Here is a 16,338-nt window from a genome sequence, read left to right as displayed (position 1 = left end):
AAATCCACTCCTTTCAACTGAGAAAGGCTTAGAGGGTTCTTTGTAGAGTCCTTGTTGAGTCTGTTATTGGGCTTGAGAACCATAGGTTTCAGATTCTTTGAAGAAGTCTCTCCACCCTTATTCCTCCTTACTGGCTTGAGCTCCATAATGATTGGCTCCACCTTTGTGCTATGCTTCACAGATTGTGATTTTGAGGTTGGAGAGCCAAACACTTGTTGCATCCTTTCATCAATTCTCCTCCTTTGCTATTTGACTTTCATCTCAGCTGCTGTTATCTGGATTAGATCAATTCCATCAAGCTTTCCTTTGATTTGAGGTGTTGCAGTAGTGGTGATGGCAGGAACTAGCACTTTAGATATTTGAACTTTTGTTGATGGCTTTCCTTCCCCTTCCCTTTTATTCTCCCCCTTTTTGTTATCATCAAGGATATGGGTCAAGCCTTGTGCTTTTTCCAGCTGCAATAGTAGACTTGTCTGAGATTGTTGATTTTGAAGAATGGTGACCACAGAGTTTTCAATGATTTGAACTCTGTCTTCCAACTTGGCCAGCCTCTTGTTAGCATCAGATTCTCTCCTCAGTCTCAGCAACAAATCTTGCATTGTACCATAAGGCATGACCGAATCCAACTTCTCAGAATTGTAGGATTTCAAGTCAGCAATATCCTTTTTGAGTTCATCCACACTCAAATTCTGTCTGATGTGCTACAACTGCAGGAGATGCAGTGAGTCTAGATGAGCTTGAAGAATAGCCTTGGTACTAGCATCTGAAGTTTCCTGAAGGGTCTTTTGGATAGCCATGACCTGCTTGACCAAAGCTACAGCAAACTGTCCTGGTGTAGATTTCTTTGTCCATGCCCATTCAGGTAAAATTGGAACAGAACTTGGGCCTTCATTACCATCTCCCCCTAAGTTCATGCTTCCATCCAAAGAAACAGAGTCATCATCATGAGAATTTACTTCAAATTCTTCAGATGGCTCTCCAGCTTGAGAAGGCATCCTATTAACAGCAGCTTTATCTCTTTGAAGAGATTCTGAAGTGTGCACTATGTTCAAAGTCTGCTCTGCCTCCACATTGCCCTGAGCAGCCAACAGTTGATAGGCTTAAATAGGATGAGTAAAAGTGTCAGCATCCAAGGAAATGTTATCAATTACAGCTTTGTAATGTTGCTGAAATTGTCTTCCCTTTTCAGCATCATCCACAATCATTGACTCACTAGCAATGGTTGAATCTACCCTTATAGCTTATATACCTGCTTTTCTCTATATTCTTGCATCAGGGGCTCCCCCTGGCTCACACACACCCTCACCCTCACCTACTAAGGTGGAACTCCTCTCACTCACTTTTGCCATGCTGGAAGAAATATCATGCATATTTTGACTCTTAACCTCTCCTTTTGCCTGGGAGCAACCCAGCCTCTCACTCAAATTATCACTCCCTTCCCTCAATCCTAGAAGTGATTGTACAGTAACCATGTCTTCTACACTTGGAATTGATTCAGATATATGTATAGAGACTATCAACGGATAGGAAGTATCCGTTGAAGTAGGAACTGATGGTATCAACGGATAACTGCTGTTAAGCTTATCCGTCGAAGAACAACCACTTGTCAACGGATGAGAAATATCCGTTGAAGAAGGAAAAGAAGTAGATATTGAAAGTGACATAATTGTTGAATCTGTGTGGATTGATTTTAAATGAGGTGACACAGATTCTTCAACTAAGTCTGAAAGAATTGGCTGATGATCCAACAAATCATCTAAAAGATGATGATCACCAGGATTTGAGTGGGGCTCCTCCCTGAGTTTTAAAAAGGGAGAATCAGGAATTGATGTGAATATCATATCCACATCCAGAGATGGTGATGGAGAATTTGGTGATTGATGTGTGTCTATTATTAGAGAATGGGGCTGTGACTCCACATTTGCTGGAGCCACATCAAGCTGAATTTGAGAAGGCAAAGATACAGGTGGATGTGTATGTGCAGTGTGTGTCCCTTGTGTTGAAACTAGGGTTTTAGCCTTCTCTCTTCTTGAAAAGGCTTTGATAGGTGAATGTGTGGCTTCAATGTCCCTCCCTTTTTTGTCCTGTGTCCCTGGTTGGGGACTATTTTCAATAGCTACATCCTTTTGGGAGGATGCAACTAGGGATGTGTTTGAATCCTTTTGAACCACCACAGTCTTTTGAGAGACTGTGGCTTGGCTGGCTAGGGTACCACTCACCTCTCCCACCTTATCCTGAGGGGTTTTTTGATGTTCACACCTCCCCTCACCACTCACACCCTATTCACTCCCTTCAGGGTTTATGGTAGTTGTTATAACTGTTGTCTTTTGAGAAAGAACAGAGATGGGACAACGACACAGATTCCATTGCCACACTAGAAGACAAAGAAACAATGGGGTTGGAAGAAGTTGGAGTTGTAGAAGTATTTACCTCACTTATCTGAGGTGCATTCATTATTGGTAAATATACCAATGGCACCTGGCTGTTGAGGTTAATTCTCAAAAGGTCTGCAAGGACCCTTTTCTCTTGTGCCCAGCATTTGAGTTTATTACTCTCATTAGTTATGACCAAACCTTCAGCAACATGGTTAGCCAATAACATAAAGAATCTAGCATAGTAGATGTTATGAGGTCTATTAGCTTTGTTACCTAATCTGGAACCTAATTCTAGCATGACATAGTTGCTAAAATTAAAGTACATGTCATAAACTAGCATATAGAGCATATTAACAAGAGATGAAGTTATGGCATCAAAATTCTAATCTTCCCAGAGATGAAGTTAGGCAACTCCAAGAAAACTCCATTCTTTCCTAAGGCCCTTTCTTCTAATGCTCCCTAAACTAGTAGAATCAAAAGAATAGCCTATGGAATCTAATCATAGCAGATACATCATTATCAGTGTGTGGTGTCATGGCATTATTCTCAGGTAGCTTAAAGCAAGACTGTACATCATCACAGTTAATACAGTAATCCTTATTTTTGATAGAGAAAGCAATGGTCATGTCTGTGGAGTTGAACTCTGCTGTTGTCCAAATTTCCTCAATTACCTCACAGTAGATAGTGGGGGCTTCCAGCATTGCATAGCTTAGTTTGCAGTTTTTGATGAAGTCCATCATCTTGTGATAATCTGAGTGGGCTTCATTCTTTTCCACCAAGGCTACAAAATTGTTCTTTTCATAAACAAATCCAGACTGAGACATAATCTTGACTACTGGTGCCATTGTTGTGAGTAGAGGTTGCAGAGAAAGATTGAGAGTTTTGGGAGAGAAAGAGAATAAAAGCTTTTGAAAACTAGCAAGAAAGCGTAAAGTGAAAATAAGAATTCAAGGGGGCTTTTATACTTTCTTGAATTAAATAGTTCTTTTAAGTAAATTGCAGTCGTTTGAGCATAAAATAAACGGTAGAAATTCTTAAAACGGCCTTTAATACAAATACATACAACTGTATATGTATCGACGGTTAAGTAAAAGAATCAACGGCTGTGACTCATATAAAATGACTGATGTGACACTTCAACGGATGAGGTAAATGGTTATCCGTTGAAGATTAACACAGTTTTATCCGTTAAAGGATAAAACTACCAGAAATGTATTTGTCTTTCAACGGATAATGAACATCCGTTGATAGAACAATTTTGGCTTTCAACGGATAGGGAATATCCATTGATGAAATAAACTATATGCAAAGCCAACTTTGTTCTTGCAACAAATTCATTTCAGGCTACAATACAGATTATAATGAGGACATGAAATTATGAATAATTAAGCATACCTAGCTCACTTACTAATCTTGTGAATGTTGATTCATCAAGTGGCTTGGTAAATATGTCTATAATCTGCTTTTCACTTGGAACAAAATGAAGTTCCACTGTACCTTTCATCACATGTTCCCTTATGAAGTGGTACTTGATGTCAATGTGTTTGGTTCTTGAGTGCTTCACTGGATTTTCAGTAATGGCAATGGCACTTGTATTGTCATAAAATATAGGAATTTTGTCAACAGTTAGCCCATAGTCATATAGTTGATTCCTTATCCACAGTATCTGTGCACAGCAACTACCAGCAGCAATGTACTCAGCTTCAGCTGTTGATGTAGAAACAGAATTTTGCTTCTTGTTGAACCATGACACAAGCTTATTCCCTAGAAATTGACAGGTGCCAGTTGTGCTTTTCCTGTCTATTTTGCAACCTGCATAATCTGCATCTGAGTAGCCAATTAGATCAAAACCAAACTCTCTAGGGTACCAAATTCCTAGATTTGGAGTCCCTTTGAGATATCTGAAAATTCTTTTAATAGCCACTAAGTGAGATTCTTTAGGGTCAGCTTGAAATCTAGCACAGAGACATGTAGAAAACATTATATCAGGTCTACTAGCAGTTAAATATAAAGGTGAGCCAACCATGCCTCTATAACTTGTAACGTCCACAGACTTTTCAGCCTTGTTTAATTCAAGCTTGGTGGCAGTGGCCATGAGAGTTTTTACAGATAAACAATCCATTAAGTCAAACTTCTTTAAAAGATCATAAATATATTTAGTTTGACTAATGAAAATTCCACCACTAACTTGTTTAACTTGTAAACCAAGAAAATAAGTTAGCTCTCCCATCATGCTCATTTCATATTTACTTTGCATTAACTTAGCAAACTTTTTACAAAGCTTATCATCTGTAGAACCAAATATAATATCATCTACATAAATTTGAACAAGTATTGTAGAGCCATTAACATTTCTAAAGAAAAGAGTTTTGTCAATAGTACCTCTTGTGAAGTAATTATCTAGAAGAAATTTTGACAAAGTCTCATACCAGGCTCTAGGTGCTTGCTTTAGTCCATAGAGTGCTTTCAACAGATAATACACATAGTCTGGAAAATTTGGATCTTCAAATCCTAGAGGTTGGCTTACATAAACTTCTTCCTCCAATTGTCCATTCAGAAATGCACTCTTGACATCCATTTGATAGACCTTGAAATTGGCATGGGCTGCATAGGCTAGAAAGATTCTGATGGCTTCAAGTCTGGCAACTGGAGCAAATGTCTCATCAAAATCTATTCCCTCTTGTTGAGAATAGCCTTTAGCAACCAATCTGGCTTTATTCCTTATGACAATGCCATTTTCATCCATCTTGTTTCTGAATACCCATTTTGTGTCAATAGAGCTCTTGTTCTTTGGCTTGGGTACCAGCCTCCATACCTTATTCCTCTCAAATTGGTTTAGCTCTTCTTGCATTGCTAAAATCCAATCTGGATCCAATAGGGCTTCTTCCACTCTCTTAGGTTCCTCTTGTGATAGAAAACTACTATATAGACATTCATCTTGAGTAGCCCTTCTAGTTTGGACTTTAGATGTAGCATCATCAATGATCAATTCAAAAGGGTGATTTTTGGTCCATTTCCTTTGAGGTGGTAGATTAGCTCTAGATGAGGTTGCCTCAGTATTGTCATGATGTGAGAGAGAATGTTGATTGGTTGAAACTCCCCCTAAGGTGCTGATCCTTTGAAAGGAATCGGGAGTTCTATTACTTGATGAAGTGAAATGATTATCCGTTGATAGACTGTGATCAACGGATGCTTCATTATGAACTTCAACGGATGATGCACTTTGTCTTTCAACGGATGCTATATTGCTTCTATCAACGGAAGCTGAATTATGGCTTTCAACGGATGCAGCATTTTGTGCATTGTCCAAAGGCAGATTTTGAGTTCTTTTCGAGGTGCCTTCTCCATCATTCTCATCTTCACTATCATCACAATATATCTCAATGTTGTCAAATTTGAGTCCTTCGTGATGTCCCTCATCTGTTAGTCCATCAATATTTTTATCATCAAACACAACATGCACAGATTCCATGACAATGTTGGTTCTTAGATTGTAGACCCTATATGATTTTCCAGCAGAATAACCAACAAATATTCCTTCATCAGCCTTTGCATCAAACTTTCCTTTGTGATCTGGTTGATTCCTTAGAATGTAGCATTTGCAACCAAAGACATGAAGAAAGTTTAAGGTTGGTTTTCTTCTCTTGAACAATTGATAGGGAGTCATGCCTTTTGCTTGATTGATTAGAGAAATATTCTGAGTGTAACATGCATAGTTAACAGCCTCAGCCCAAAAGTATGTTGGGAGTTTTGATTCTTCAAGCATTGTTCTTGCAGCTTCAATTAGTGACCTATTCTTCCTTTCCACCACACCATTCTGTTGTGGAGTCCTTGGAGCTGAGAACTCACGCATGATCCCATTTTCTTCACAGAACAACTTCATGGTTGAATTCTTGAACTCAGTTCCATTGTCACTCCTGATATTCCTTACATTGATATCTGAATGATTGTTGACTTGCTTGATATGATTGATAATTATTTCACTAGCTTCATCCTTTGATCCAAGAAAATAAGTCCATGAAAACTTTGAGAAATCATCAACAATCACTAGGCAATATCTTTTCCTTGAAATTGACAATACATTGACCGGTCTAAAAAGATCCATGTGTAGCAGTTGTAATGGTTCATCAATTGCTGATTCAAGCTTTTTACTGAATGATACTTTCTTTTGCTTTCCTTTCTGACAAGCATCACACAGTCCATCCCTTGTGAATTCCACTAGAGGCATTCCTCTAACTAAGTCCTTATTGACTAGATCATTCATTGTCTTGAAATTCAAGTGGGACAGCTTCTTGTGCCATAGCCAACTTTGAACTGTACTTGCTTTGCTGAAAAGACAAGTAATTGATTCTGCACCTGTAGAGTTGAAGTCAGCCAAGTACACATTCCCTTTTCTAACTCCATTTAGAACCACTTTGTTGTCCTTCTTATTTGTGACAACACATGCTTCAGAATTGAAGAAAACAATATTCCCCCTGTCACATAGTTGACTGATGCTCAATAGATTGTGTTTGAGACCATCAACTAATGCAACTTCATCAATGATGACATTTTCCTTTGAAATCAAGCCATATCCCATAGTGAACCCTTTGCTGTCATCTCCAAAGGTTATGCTAGGGCTAGCTCTCTCCTTGAACTCTGTGAGCAGGGTGAAATCTCCTGTCATGTGCCTTGAACAACCACTGTCCAAGTACCATAGATTCCTTCTTTTTCCCTGCACAGAACAAAATCAATCAAGTTGATGTTAGTACCCAAGTTTCCTTGGGTCCAGCCTTGTTAGTCTTTTTCCTAGACTTCATTCCTCCTGCATCTTTTGACTTAGGCAACTTTGGGTCAACCTTGATCTCAGATGCAGTTGGTTGAAGTGTAGGGTTAGTCACAGAATCATTTAGCACATTTGGTTGAATTTGATAAGGCATAGATTGTGCAAACATATTATTCCATATAGGCATATTGTATGGCATTTGAGGCATACTGAATGCAATAAAATAGGGATTATTAACATATGGCATATTTGTAAAATGTGCATGGGAATTCTGAAGAGACATAACAGGCATAGCATGCAGAGGTGACATAAACATGTTAGGCATGGAGGGAGTTAAAGGCATCGGAGCATTCTTAACAGATTTGCAGTTATCAGATATATGATTAACACATTTACAATGCACACAGCTTTTTTCTAGGAGCATACTTATCAGGTGTGCAATTGTTGTGTTTGTTAATCCCTACCTTCCCATTTCTATTAGATTTTCTTTTAGTTTCCTTTTTATCCTCAACCAACTTAAGCCTATTTTTCAACTGATCTTAGGTCATGTGTCTTATATTCACCTTACTGGCATCTTTGGATGTGCTAGCTTCTTCCTTGACAAAGTTCTTGGAAGTTGAACCAAACTTCTTATTGAGATTTTTCAAATTGTTCTTTTTAAAATCACTTGCCTGTTTTAATTGATGAGCCTTCAACGGATGCTCTTTCTCTTCCTTTAACGGATAACTTTCATCATCTGTTGATTCTACATCCATTGACAATCAATCAATTAATTCAACTTCCTTTTTGGTTTTCTTCCAGGCATTCTCACAGAGGGATTCAATTCCCTGAACCTTGACAATTTGAGCACTATGTTATTCCCAAATGACTAACAATGAGATTTACAGAAGGGGGTTGAATTTAAATCTCAAAACTTTTTCAAGTTTTGAGCAGTTTCTAAGGCTAAGTGTTTTAGAGAACAGATGTGTGTGAATTGCTTGAAGCTAATACAGATAGATATATATATATTCAAACACAAATGTAAGGAACACAAAGAACTTAAAAACTTTTCTGGTGGATTTGTTGTTCCACCAGAGATGTGTTATTTCAGAAAATCTGTGATTCAAAGAATTAAATCACAACTGCGTCCTAGTACAAACTAGATGATTTTCTCTCTGGATTTTTCTAAACAGCTCTGGAAAATTCACCAGCTAATTACTAGCTGCTACTTGGTTTATATAACACCAAGTTTACAAGTGAAGACAAAACTGTAAAATACAATTAAAAGATTCTTCACATGTTTCTTCTTCATTTCTCTATCCAATGCAATTTAGGTTTAGCTGTGAATCTTTGAATACTTCCTTGTTTGCACCAGAATGGAAATGCTGCATTTTCTTGATTCCTCCTAGAGGCTGCCATATTCCAGTTTATCTCTATCAACCCATGTGCCTCTGTCAGCTTATGAATTGTCACTATCAACTGCTATTAAACTAAACATCTGTTGAAGCTTTCATCCGTTGATGACTTTATCCGCTAAAGCTTTATCCGTTGAAGCTTTATCCGTTGATGCATTAGCAGTTGAAGCTTTATCCGTTGAAGCACTCATCCATTGATGGATGTTATCCGTTGAAGCTTTAGAGACATCCGTTGAAGCTTTGTTTCTCATCCTTTGAAGGCCTTTAATATCAGTTGATACTACTTCACTTATACAAAATTACAAGGCATGAAATATTTACAATTAGCCCTTCTATTTGCATATCCACTAGTAGTCAACATGACCGATAATTTCCCACAACATCTAAGAATTACAACTTAAATACAGAGAATAAAATGTGCTACAATACTAAACTTATTTCTAAGTAAAGCTACTCCTTCAACGGATAGCCAAAATGGTCTTATCCGTTTGAGGCTACAAACACTAGATTTCTACTTAAGTGTTTTGTTTAACTTATCATCAAACTAATACACATATTCCTAATAATCACCCCCTATTTATGTCTACTAGAACTATAGGCATATATTTGGGTTTAACTTGATGATAACAAAACACTTATCAAACATATGAACTGAAATAAAGTAGAAATTCAAAAGTGCTGCAAAAATGTGTATATTGAGATAGAATTGAAGAATTACATTGTTTCCAAGGGTGCTCCTTTAGCCCGAGTAGATTAATTTCTTTTCCTTTGATCCCTTGTTTTCTTCCTTAGCCTCCTGTCATTCTCCTCTATTTGGAGTTGGAGTTGTCTGTAGAATTCAGCTTCATCTTCTTCATTGATGTCCAACTTAGATTGCATATCCTTGAGAGTTTCATTACTGGTAATCTTGAGCTGATCTTCAAGTCTGAAAAATCTTCTGACTCCTTTATTGTCTCTGAACTCCATCAACCAATGAGGTGATTTATGAACTGTAATTCCTCTCTCTGGGATGAGTAATGTTCTAGGCAAGGCATTGGGCTCCCACCAAGTTTTCCTTATGCTGGCAATCTTGTTGAGAATCTCAGTTTTGGAAGTCCTGGTAAAGCCAGAATCCCTTTTTATAGCTGAGTAGACTCTAACCAAGGTAGAATAGCCTTCATTCAGAATTCTGTAAAGAGGCCAAGTCCTTTCCCCACTTCCTTTATATTTGAACACTAGTCTTTTTGGAAGCTCTCTGTAGGCATCTATTCCCCTTCCTTCCTCCAGCTCATCCAGATAGAGTTCAATGTCTGTAAATTCCTTTATGTCACAAATGTGAACATAATCATCCTTTCAGGCTTGTGGCTTAGGCTTAGGCTTCTGAGTGAATTTGATTGAGGTTAGAGGAGGTGTTGATTTGATTTTTCTTTTCTATTTGTTTGATGGTGGAGAAGTGGTTAAGAAAGTGGGCAATTTGATGGTGTCCCAATCAATTGGTTCCTCCTTAGGAGTGATTGTTTCACCATGGATGTTTATGAAGGGGTTAGACACAATGGGTTTAGGAATAGAAGGTAGTGGTTTGGATTTTGATTGGGTTTCTTCAGTTTCATCTACAATCTTCCTTTTTGCATTGGCCTTCTTTCTGTTCCCTTTCTGCCATTCCTTTCTTTCCTTACTTCTTTCTTCCAGATCATCACTAAGCATGTCCCCCATACCTACGTCTTCACCCTTGTCTTCAATTTCTTTCTTTTCTTCAGCTTGACTTGACTTTAGGTGTTTTTCAAGCTTTGCTTGTGCTCTTTTGTCAGCCTTTAGCTTTTTAGCTTCTTCCTTCAACCTTCTGGCTTCTTCCCTCTTGGCTATTGAGAATTTGGGATGTCCTTGTATCACACAGATACTATTTCCCTCTCTAAAGATAATAGCCATGTTCATTCTTTCAACCACATCCTTGGTCTCCTTAAGCTTCATGATATTACCACCCAAAACCTTGTCTTCATCAGGCTTTGGAAGAGGAAAATCCACTCCTTTCAACTGAGCAAGGCTTAGAGGGTTCTTTGTAGAGTCCTTATTGGATCTATTGTTGGGCTTGAGAACCATAGGTTTCAGATTCTTAGAAGAAGTCTCTCCAACCTTATTCCTCCTTACTGGCTTGAGCTCCATAATGATTGGCTCCACCTTTGTGCTATGCTTCACAGGTTGTGATTTTGAAGTTGTAGAACCAAAAATTTGTTGCATCCTTTCATCAATTATCCTCCTTTGCTCTTTAACTTTCATCTCAGCTGCTGCTATCTGGATTAGATCAATTCCATCAAGCTTTTCTTTGATTTGAAGTGTTGGAGAAGTGGTGATGGCAGGAACTAGCACTTTAGATATTTGAACTTTTGTTGATGGCTCTCCTTTCCCTTCCCCTTTATTATCCCCCTTTTTGTTATCATCAAGGATAGGGGTCAAGCCTTGTGCTTTTGCCAGCTGCAATAGTAGACTTGTCTGAGATTGTTGATTTTGAAGAATGGTGACCACAGAGTCTTCAATGACTTGAACTCTATTTTCCAACTTGGCCAGCCTCTTGTCAGCATCAGATTCTCTCCTCAATCTCAGCAACAAATCTTGCTTTGTACCATAAGGCATGACTGAATCCAACTTCTCAGAATTGTAGGATTTCAGATCAGCAATATCCTTTTTGAGTTCATCCACACTCAAATTCTGTCTGATGTGCTGCAACTGCAAGAGATGCAGAGAGTCTAGATGAGCTTGAAGAATAGCCTTGGTACCAGCATCTGAAGTGTCCTGAAGGGCCTTTTGAATAGCCCTAACCTGCTTGACCAAAGCTACACCGAACTGTCCTGGTGTAGATTTCTTTGTCCATTCCCATTCAGGTAAATCTGGAACAGAACTTGGGCCTGCATCTCCCCCTAAGTTCATGCTCCCATCCAAAGAAATAAAGTCATCATCATTAGAATTTACTTCAAATTCTTCAGATGGCTCACCAGCTTGAGAATACATCTTATTAACAACAGATTTATCTCTTTGAAGAGATTCTGAAGTGTGCACAATGTTCAAAGTCTGCTCTGCCTCCACATTGCCCTGAGCAGCCAACGGTTGATAGGCTGAAACAGGATGAGTAAAAGTGTCAGCATCCAAGGAAATGTTAGCAATTTCATCTTTGTAATGTTGCTGAAATTGTCTTCCCTTTTCAGTATCATCCACAATCATTGACTAACTAGCAATGGCTGGATCCACCCTTATAGCTTCTGTACCTGCTTTTTTCTCATTTTCTCTATATTCTTGCATCAGGGGCTCCCCCTAGCTCACACACACCCTCACCCTCACCTACTAAGGTGGCACTCCCCTCACTCACTTTTGCCATGCTGGAAGAAATAGCATGCATATTTTGACTGTCAACCTCTCCTTTTGCCTGGGAGCAACCCAGCCTCTCACTCAAATTATCACTCCCTTCCCTCAATCCTAGAAGTGATTGTACAGTAACCATGTCTCATACACTTGGAATTGATTCAGTTATATGTGTAGAAACCATCAACGGATAGGGAGTATCCGTCGAAGTGGAAACTGATGATATCAACGGATAACTGCTGTTAAGCTTATCCGTCGAAGAACAACCACTTGTCAACGGATGAGAGATATCCGTTGAAGAAGGGAAAGATGTATATATTGAAAGTGACATAATTGTTGAATCGATGTGAATTGATTTTAAGTGAGGTGACACAGATTCTTCAACTAAGTCTGAAAGAATTGGCTGATGATCCAACAAATCATCTAAAAGATGATGATCACCAGGATTTGAGTGGGGCTCCTCCCTGAGTTTTAAAGAGGGAGAATCAGGAATTGATGTGAATATCATATCCACATCCAGAGATGGTGATGGAGAATTTGGTGATTGATGTGTTTCTATTATGAGAGAATGGGGCTGTGACTCCACATTTGCTGGAGCCACATCAAGCTGAATTTGAGAAGGCAAAGATACAGGTGGATGTATCTGTGTAGTGTGTGCCCCCTGTGTTAAAACTAGGGTTTTAGCCTTCTTTCTTTTTGAAAAGGCTTTGATAGGTGAATGTGTGGCTTCAGTGTCCCTCCCTCTTTTATTCTATATCCCTGGTTGGGGACTAATTTCAATAGCTGCATCCTTTTGGGAGGATGCAACTAGGGATGTGTTTGATTCCTTTTGAACCACCACAGTCTTTTGAGAAATTGTGGCTTGGTTGGCTAAGGTACAACTCACCTCTCCCACCTTATCCTGGGGGGTTTCTTGATGTTCACCCCTCCCCTCACCACTCACACCCTGTTCACTCCCTTCAGGGTTTATGGTAGTTGTTACAACTGTTGTCTTTTGAGAAACAACAGAGGTGGTTTCCTTTGACTTGTGTTTTGGAATTTTAGTTTTGGTGGCTTTGGTAGGAATCTGTTGGGACAAAGACACAGATTCCATTGCCACACTAGAAGGCAAAGAAACAATGGGGTTGGAAGAAGTAGAAGTTGCAGAAGTATTTACCTCACTTACCTGAGGTGCATTCATTATTGGTAAATATACCAATGGCACCTGGATGTTGAGGTTAATTCTCAAAAGGTCTGCAAGGACCCTTTTCTCTTGTGCCCAACATTTGAGTTTATTGCTCTCATTAGTTATGACAAAACCTTCAGCAACATGGTTAGCCAATAACATAAAGAATTTAGCATAGTAGATGTTATGAGGTCTATTAGCTTTGTTACCTAACCTGGAACCTAATTATAGCATGACATAGTTGCTAATATTAAAGTACCTATCAGAAACTAGCGTATAGAGCATATTAACAAGAGATGAAGTTATGGCATCAAAATTGCTAATCTTCCCAGAGAAAACCTTGATAAAGGCATCTCCAAGAAAACTCCATTCTTTCCTAAGGCCCTTCCTTCTAATGCTCCCTAAACTAGCATAATCAAAAGAATAGCCTATGGAATCTAACATAGCAGATACATCATTATCAGTGTATGGTGTCATGGCATTATTCTCAGGTAGCTTAAAGCAAGACTGTATATCATCACAGTTAATACAGTAATCCTTACCTTTGAGAGAGAAAGCAATGGTCATATCTGTGGAATTGAACTCTACAGTTGTCCAAATCTCCTCAATTATCTCATAATAGATAGTTGGGGCTTCCAGCATTGCATAGCTTAGTTTGCAGTTCTTGATGAAGTCCATCATCTTGTGATAATCTGAGTGGGCTTCATTCTTTTCCACCAAGGCTACGAAATTGTTCTTTTCATAAACAAAGCCAGACTGAGACATAATCTTGACTACTGGTGCCATTGTTGTGATTAGAGGTTGCAGAGAAAAGATTGAGAGTTTTGGGAGAGAAAGAGAGTAAAAATTGCAAGAAAGCATAAAGTGAAAATAAGAATTCAATGGGCTTTTATACTTTCTCGAATTAAAACGTAAATAGAATGATTAAATAATACTTTTAAGTAAATTACGGCCGTTTGAGGACAAAGAAAACTATAAAAATTCTGAAAACTGCCTTTAATACAAATACATACAACTGTGTATATATGTATCAATGGTTAAGTAAACGAATCAACGGGTGTGACTCACTTAAAGTAACTGATGTGACACTTCAACGGATGAGGTAAATAGTTATCCGTTGAAGATTAACACTATTTTTATCCGTTGAAGGATAAAATTACCAGAAATGTATTTGTCTTTCAACGGATAATGAACATCCGTTGATAGAACAATTTTGGCTTTCAACGGATAGGGAATATCCATTGATAGAATAAACTTTAATTAAAGCGAACTTTGTTCTTGTAACAAATTCATCTCAGGCTTCAAAGCAGATTATAATGAGGACATGAATTTATGAATAATTAAGCATACCTAGCTGACTTACTAATCTTGTGAATGTTGATTCATCAAGTGGCTTGGTAAATATGTCTGCAATTTGCTTTTCACTTGGAACAAAATGAAGTTCCACTGTACCTTTCATCACATTTTCCCTTATGAAGTGGTACTTGATGTCAATGTGTTTGGTTCTTGAGTGTTGCACTGGATTTTCAGTAATGGCAATGGCACTTGTGTTGTCACTGAATATAGGAATTTTTTCAATAGTTAGACCATAGTCAAATAGTTGATTTCTCATCCACAGTATCCGTGCACAGCAACTACCAGCAGCAATGTACTCAGCTTCAGCTGTTGATGTTGAAACATAATTTTGCTTCTTGCTGAACCATGACACAAGCTTATTCCCTAGAAATTGACAGGTGCCAGTTGTGCTTTTCCTGTCTATTTTGCAACCTGCATAATCTGCATCTGAGTAGCCAATTAGATCAAAACCAGACTCTCTAGGGTACCAAATTCCTAGATTTGGAGTCCCTTTGAGTTATCTGAAAATCCTTTTAATAGCCACTAAGTGAGACTCTTTAGGGTCAGCTTGAAATCTAGCACAGAGACATGTAGAAAACATTATATCAGGTCTACTAGCAGTTAAATATAAAAGTGAGCCAACCATGCCTCTATAACTTGAAATGTCTACAGACTTTTCAGCCTTGTTTAATTCAAGCTTGGTGGCAGTGGCCATGGGAGTTTTTGCAGATAAACAATCCATTAAGTCAAACTTCTTTAAAAGATCATAAATATATTTAGTTTGACTAATGAAAATTCCACCACTAACTTGTTTAACTTGTAAACGAAGAAAATAAGTTAGCTCTCCCATCATGCTCATTTCATATTTACTTTGCATTAACTTAGCAAACTTTTTACAAAGCTTATCATCTGTAGAACCAAATATAATATCATCTACATAAATTTGAACAAGTATTGTAGAGCCATTAACATTTCTAAAGAAAAGAGTTTTGTCAACAGTACCTCTTGTGAAGTGATTATCTAGAAGAAATTTTGACAAAGTCTCATACCAGGCTCTAGGTGCTTGCTTTAGTCCATAGAGTGCTTTCAACAGATAATACACATAGTCTGGAAAATTTGGATCTTCAAATCCTGGAGGTTGGCTTACATAAACTTCTTCCTCCAATTCCCCATTCAGAAATGCACTCTTGACATCCATTTGATAGACCTTGAAATTGGCATGGGCTGCATAGGCTAGAAAGATTCTGATGGCTTCAAGTCTGGCAACTGGAGCAAATGTCTCATCAAAATATATTCCCTCTTATTGAGAATAGCCTTTAGCAACCAGCCTGGCTTTATTCCTTATGACAATGCCATTTTCATCCATCTTGTTTCTGAATACCCATTTTATGTCAATAGAACTCTTGTTCTTTGGCTTGGGTACCAGCTTCTATACTTTGTTCCTTTCAAATTGGTTTAGCTCCTCTTGCATTGCTAAAATCCAATCTGGATCCAATAGAGCTTCTTCCACTCTCTTAGGTTCCTCCTGTGATAAAAAACTACTATACATACATTCATCTTGAGTAGCCCTTCTAGTTTGCACTTTAGATGTAGCATCACCAATGATCAGTTCAAAAGGGTGATTCTTGGTCCATTTTCTTTGAGGTGGTAGATTAGCTCTAGATGAGGTTGCCTCAGTATTGTCATGATGTGAGATAGAATGTTGATTGGTTGAAACTCCCCCTGAGTTGCTGATCCTTTGAAAGGAATTGGGAGTTCTATCAACTGATGAAGTAAAATGATTATCCGTTGACAGACTGTGATCAACGGATGCTTCATTATGAACTTCAACGGATGATGCACTTAGTCTTTCAACGGATGCTGCATTGCTTCTATCAACGGAAGCTGAATTATGACTTTCAACGGATGCAGCATTCTGTGCATTATCCAAAGGCAAATTTTGAATTCTTTTCGAGGGGCCTTCTCCATCATTCT

Source organism: Apium graveolens, chromosome 8 (genome assembly GCF_009905375.1).
Source record: "Apium graveolens cultivar Ventura chromosome 8, ASM990537v1, whole genome shotgun sequence".
NCBI lineage: Eukaryota > Viridiplantae > Streptophyta > Magnoliopsida > Apiales > Apiaceae > Apium > Apium graveolens.
The sequence above is the reverse complement of the archived record's forward strand: the minus strand, read 5'-3'. Positions refer to the sequence as shown.